This window comes from Fukomys damarensis, unplaced genomic scaffold (genome assembly GCF_012274545.1).
Source record: "Fukomys damarensis isolate Sample0158 unplaced genomic scaffold, DMR_v1.0_HiC HiC_scaffold_19, whole genome shotgun sequence".
Lineage (NCBI taxonomy): Eukaryota > Metazoa > Chordata > Mammalia > Rodentia > Bathyergidae > Fukomys > Fukomys damarensis.
Genome location: NW_022900931.1, coordinates 66,045,085 through 66,051,178, shown reverse-complemented (window position 1 = coordinate 66,051,178; position 6,094 = coordinate 66,045,085).

The following is a 6,094-nucleotide window of genomic DNA, read 5'->3' as shown; positions in this document are numbered from 1 at the left end:
CTCCTCCAAACCGGGGTGCCGACCTCGGAGGCTCCCCCCCAGAGACCCGGGTGCAGATCCCAGAGCCCCCTGCCCCAGACCTGGGGTTTCAGACCCCAGAGCTTCCTCCGTCGTACCCAGGGCTTCAGACCCCCAGTCGTCCTCCCGAGACCCAAGATCCAGACCCAGCCCCCACTTCCAGAGGGACATTGTGAGCGCCCCTAACAGACACTGTCTTTGGGCTGAAGATTTTTGTCCTCCTCCGCAGCCTCATCTCCAGCGTAGCAGGAAATGAGGAGTGGGGAATCCTGATCTTGGAAGTGAGGGTCTGGAAGGCCCGGCTCCGGTGTAAATATCCAGTGACTCCGTGTGACTTTGGACAAGTCAGTCCTCTCCAGAGGACTCTCTCAGGCTCTTCCCCTGCAAGGTGGAAGAACCCAGCTCCCGAGGGCACTGAGAAGAACCCGAGGCCCTGGAGGAGCCATCAGCCCCCAGCTACAGCGAGCTCCTTCCTTCCTTTGCATCGCGCGCTACAGCCACTGTAGACCTGGGCCCCCCGACATCGGTCACTGTGGGAGCCCCAGAGGGGACCAGGCCTCTGCCCACTCTCGGGAAGGGTCCTTGCCTGGGGAGCCCCCAGAGGAGGCCTCCACAAACCAGACTGTGGGGACACTCAGCACACAGCCACACCACTGCAGCTTGGCTGAGTGCGGAAGGTAGTGCTGACTGTGTCTAACTCTCCCCACCCAGAAAGAGCTAAACAAAGTAGCAGGAGCTGCTCTTTGAGGACGAGGAGTTGGCGCCACCAGACTCAGGGCTCAGGACTCTCAGCAAGGGTCTTAGGAATTCAGTCCGTTATGCAGTAAACACCCTGTAAAGGGCAGCAGTCAGTATGGAGTGAGGGATCACCCCAGGCAGAGGTGCAGTGCTTGGGCCCCGGCCCAGGTGGTTCCTCGGCCCCGCTGAGCCTGTCCCACTCCTCGTTGGTGGTTGGGACCAGCCCATGTGCCTGTGTGTTTGTGTCCGTGTCTGTGTGCTCCCCGGGTAACCCCGCTCCTCCCCGACCTCACACAACCACACATGGACAGGTGAGCACCCCTCCTCCCAAATGCTCGGAGCAGGGAAGCTTTCAGATTTGGAAATGTCTACATCCTTGACTAGCTGAACAGCCCTAATCCAAAGTGTGAAGTCCTCCAAAGCCTGAAGCTTTCTGAGGGTCCTGTGAAGGCTCAGAAAGTTCCAGATGCCTGAGCAACTGGGATTCATGATTTTTGGTTAAAGGGTGCTCTTCCTGTCACACTTCTGGGCCATCAGCTCTCATGGCCAAAGCCACCTCTATGTCCTGCTCAGCAAAAATGGGGTTGGGATCTTAAACCAGGTCTCCTTTGCAGCAGGCAGGACATTGGACTCTAGCAGCAGGAGGTGCACGACAGACACCGCAGGGAGACCAGGGCATCTCCCCCTCGCCCTGTTTGGTTCCGGGGGCTGCTATTGCTCCTGTTGCCCAGGTGGTGGGGCTATCTCCACCTCAGCCTGCCTGCACCGTGAAGAGGCCATCGTCTTCTCCCTGCCCAGGTCTGTGGCGACCTCTGTCCCGGAAAACTTCCCCAGCATCCACTGGGCCACAACCAGACCCGCTGCACCGGGGCTGAATCCCAGCCAGGCAGGTTGTTTAACCTTTCTGCTCCCTCGGTTTCTTCATCCCCAAAACGGGGCTTAATTCCCACTTCTTAGAGCTGTGGTCAGCGGGGAGGAGTCACCTGACACATCGTTAAGTGTCCAGTCTGGCACTGGCTCTGGGTGGGAGCCGGGATGTTTGAATGCTTTGCTGTCTCTTGTCCCATCTCTGTGTTGATTTTCTGTGGCTGCTGGCTTAACTCACTTATTTTCATACAGTTCTGGAATCCAGACGTTCAGGAATTGAGGTGTCTGCACACAGAGCCACGCTCCCTACAAAGGTACAAAGACAGAACCCACTCCTCGACTTGCTCCTTTCTGGTGGCTGCATTGGGAATGCATCCCCCCATCTCTGCCTGTCTCCAGATGACCTTCCCTCTTCTCTCTGTGCTAAAAGCTCCCTCTGCCTCTGTGTTGCTGTTGCTGGGACAAAATACCTGCCACACTCAAAGGAGCAAGTGGCCGGAGCAATTCTACATAATTTTTGGGAAAAATCATGGTGAGGGCCTAGTTTTCCTGTCTACAGGCCAGCTACAGGCACGTCCGGTCGTAGCTCCATCTTTAGGAAGCAAATCTTCATGTGCATGCTCCTCGCTGTTCTAGGATTTCTGCTGACCCCAAGTCGTGGGTCACATTTCTTTCTCCCAGTGTACTGAAGTCCCTGTCCCCAGACACGTGTTACATGTGTTTCTCCCAGGGTACTGAATAAGAGCAGCACTGATCAGGCCCGAAGTTCAGCTGCTTCTCAAAGCCTCATTTTTCCTATCTTGCCTGTATAATAAATTAATTCGCCTTGTGCTGTCGTGGCTCACAGGAGACCAGGACTCGCTGCAGAGGTTCTGGTGATGGCCCCTTTCCCGGTTCCCTACGAGGAAGGAATTCGTTCGGCTCATGGTTGCAGAGGTTTCAGTCCATGGCTGGCTGGCTTCGAGGCAGAAACCTCACGGCAGAAGGGCATTGTGAAGGAGAGCTGCTCACCTCGTGGCATGTGGGGAGCAGAGAGCCGTGAAAAGCTGGAGAGGAGCGGCCAGGGCCAAATACAGACCCCAAGGTCACGTCCCCATGACCCACGCAGGCACACGCAGAAGTGCGCCTTATCGGGCCCCTCGCCAGTCAGGCCCACAGGCAAGATTAACCACCACAGCCTCCTCAGGACATCTGGGGCTGCACTCAGGGCTCAGCCAGATAATCTGAGACCGTCTCCTCATCTCAGGAACCTAAATGTCATCACATCTACGGAGATTCAGACCCGACGCCTTTGGGGGCCACTGTGCAGCCCGGCCCCCGTCCATCCTGCACCACACGGTGAGCTCTCTCGTCCCTCAGCCTTGCGGTGGTTCCAGAGCCTCCGCCCCTTACACAGACAGCCCCTGCCTCACAGTGGGTTCACTTACGATTCCCAACTTCTGGTGGCCTGAGAACGCGCGCGCGCGCGTGTGTGTGTGTGTGTGTGTGGCAGCCACGGCGCTGTGGATTCTGCACGACACTCCCTCGGATGCAGGCCAGTGGTCACCAAGGTGAGCAGCCCACAGCCTGTGGCACCGTGTGTCTCGGCCGGGCTGCTCAGGACTTTGTGCTGACTACACTTCCAGTTCATGGTGTCTGCCCCTTGGCTTACTGTGCTGTGATTTCACCAGAGGTCGAGGGGCGTCCACGTCTGTCTCCCTGCACAACGCTCTGGAAGCAGAGCCTTTCTTAGAAACCTGTTTCGGGAATCCTACTGCCAGGGGCTGGCTCTTCCCTGCCAGGCCCCCTCCTGACCCAGCGCCACATCCCTGGCTTCCGTCACTCAGCCCTCAGTGCCTTCTTTGTGCTAGGGCTTTGCAAGGACAGAAGCTCTGAGACCATGACGGACCTTAGAAGGCTCATAGGTGTGGAAAGATGGAAGATGCTCTGCTATACATCAAATAAATGAAATTTTAAAAAATCTCAGTAACCAGTCAGGTGTGATGACACACGCCTATAATCTCAGCACTTTGGGAGGCTGAGGCAGGAGGGTCTCAAGAGGGAGCAGCGTGGGTAAATTAGTGACTTAGCAAGACCTTGTCCCACGGAAATAAAATAAAATACTAAAGTAATGGTTGAGTATGTAACTCTGAGCAATCTGGGTGCAATCCCCAGTATAAAAAAAATTAAGAAAAGTTCTCAGAAATAATGAATAAAAACCCAATGTTGAGTTGAAACAGAACAGGTACGGAGCAGCGGTTTCCCGTTGGGTCCCTGAGAACTGAGCATCCTGGGGAAGTCTCCCAACGCCTTGTCACCCGGGACTTTCTTTACCACACAGCCTGTCACAGGCGGCCACCCAGACCAAGTGAGGGTGCCGCCCTTTCTGGGTCATCCTTTCTCCTTCAGCACAGCCTCTGCTCCTCTACTTGCCAGCTCTGTGTCTTTCTCTGCCAGAGCCGATTCTAAATCCCCTGGTGGCAGGAGCCATGCCTGCCTCACTCAGGGCTCTGTCCCCAGGGCCTGGCACGCAGCAGCACTCAGTGTATTTTGAGAGTAAACAAGTCTCCTGCTTTTGTTTCTGTTGTTGTTTTGGTATCAGGGTTTGAACTCGGGACCTTATGCTTGCAAGGCAGGCTGCAGAACCATTGAGCTAAATCCCTAGCCCTGGTTTTTTGTTCTTTTGTTTTTGAGACAGGGTCTCACTTTATAGTTCAGGCTGGCCTTGAACTCACAGCAATCCTCCTGCCTCAGCCTCCCGAGTGCTGGGATCACAGGGGTGCACACCACAGCTGGCATCCCTCCCCAGCTTGTCCCCCGGACAAGGTCGGCCACGGTGCCCTCCGGAACACGCACATTCCTTCCTGGCTCCTGTCCTGGGAGGGTGGACGCTCACTGAGCAGGGTGGGGCCGTGCGGGCTGGCTTGGTGTCTCTGCCCACATCCTCCCTCATCCCAGCCCTCTCCTGGCCCAGGTCTGTAGGAGGCGAGTGGCAGGGCAGTGTCCACCTCAGGGGCTGTGAGGCCCCGGGGTGTGGAGCTTGGGTCTGGGCATGGAATCAACCAAGCCCAAGCCCCAGACTCCAGCCCCACAGGGAAGAGGGGTTCCCTGGAGGGGCCATTGGACTCTACGTATGCACTTAAGGTGCACAGCATGGTGTTCTGATGAACATTTACATATGGAAGCTACTAATGCAGTCGGGCAAACACATTGCTTGCCTCAGGGAGCTGCCTTTGTTGTTGTTGTCCTGGTTCTGCTCAGACGACTTTAAGTGAAGGTGATTACTGGTAATAGTGCAGGAGGCCTGATGGCAGCAGAGAGGCCTCAGGACAAGGGGAATGCCGGGTGCACAGCCTGCCCTCCTTCCTCCGCCTGTGGGCTTCAGACCTGCAGATTTAGCCCCAGCCGCTGTAACAAAGCCCAGAGACCCGGGCTTACCAAGCAGACCTGTGTGACTCACGGTGTTTTTTGTTTATTTGTTCTTCGAGACAGGGTCTTGCTATGTAACACAGGCTGGCCTTGAGCACCAGTGATCCTCTTGCCTCAGCCTCCTGGAGGCTGCAAGTCCGAGATCAAGGGGCCAGCAGAGTCCTGCCTGGAGAGCGCTTCCTCTTGGAAGATGGCGTCCTCCGCGGGTGCCTCACTCCCGAGGGCTCCGCTCTCCTGACCTCACCACCTACCAAAGGCCCCAGCTTCTGTGTTTGGACGGGGGACCCAGACCCTAGCACCCACCTTGAGACCCTCACAGTCTTGCCAGCCCCTCCTTTGCAGAGTCTGAATGTGACCTTGTTTCTGCGTGGACTGGACACGCAGGGTGGGCGGGGAGGACCCACATCCCGCTCATGGACGAGGGCTCAGGAGTTCCCGTGGGCGCTGAAAAACCACCCTCCTCCTACCCCTGGAGAGAGCGGTGTCTGATCTGCTCCCCTCTGCAGAGGACGCCGGGGCTGGGGACATCCCCGCCCCACTCAGGGCCAGAGCTGGGCCCCGAGTCTGCCCTGCAGTGACCCGAGGGGGTCCTTATGCGTGGCAGAGGCAGGAGTGGGGCAGCCTTCCATGGCTTCTCTGGCCATTGAGAGATTTAAGGTCCCAACTTTCATTCCCTGCCTGAAAACCCTCTGTCCACAGAAGCGCCTGGCAATGCTGATGCCGACGTCACCAAACAGACGTGACCGAAGCTGTGAGAAGAACTGAGTCAGAGGGCCGGGGAGGCGTGCGGTGTGCTAAGGACCGGGCGCAGCGGCCGCTAAAGGCAACGCTCGGGGCTCCACTGGCAGAATTTCCAGGAGAAAAAGACAAGTCTGTAAGCACTGTGGAATATTTCAAAATACATCTTGCTTTCACTAGAGCAAGCAGGAAAATAAATCAGTACAAATAAGGGAGAGTTAGACAACGTGAAGAATGAATTCGATTTAAAAATATGTATATGGGCCGGGGATGTGGCTCAGCGGTTCGGTGGTGTGTCTCGCAAGTGCAAGGACCAGGTCAATCC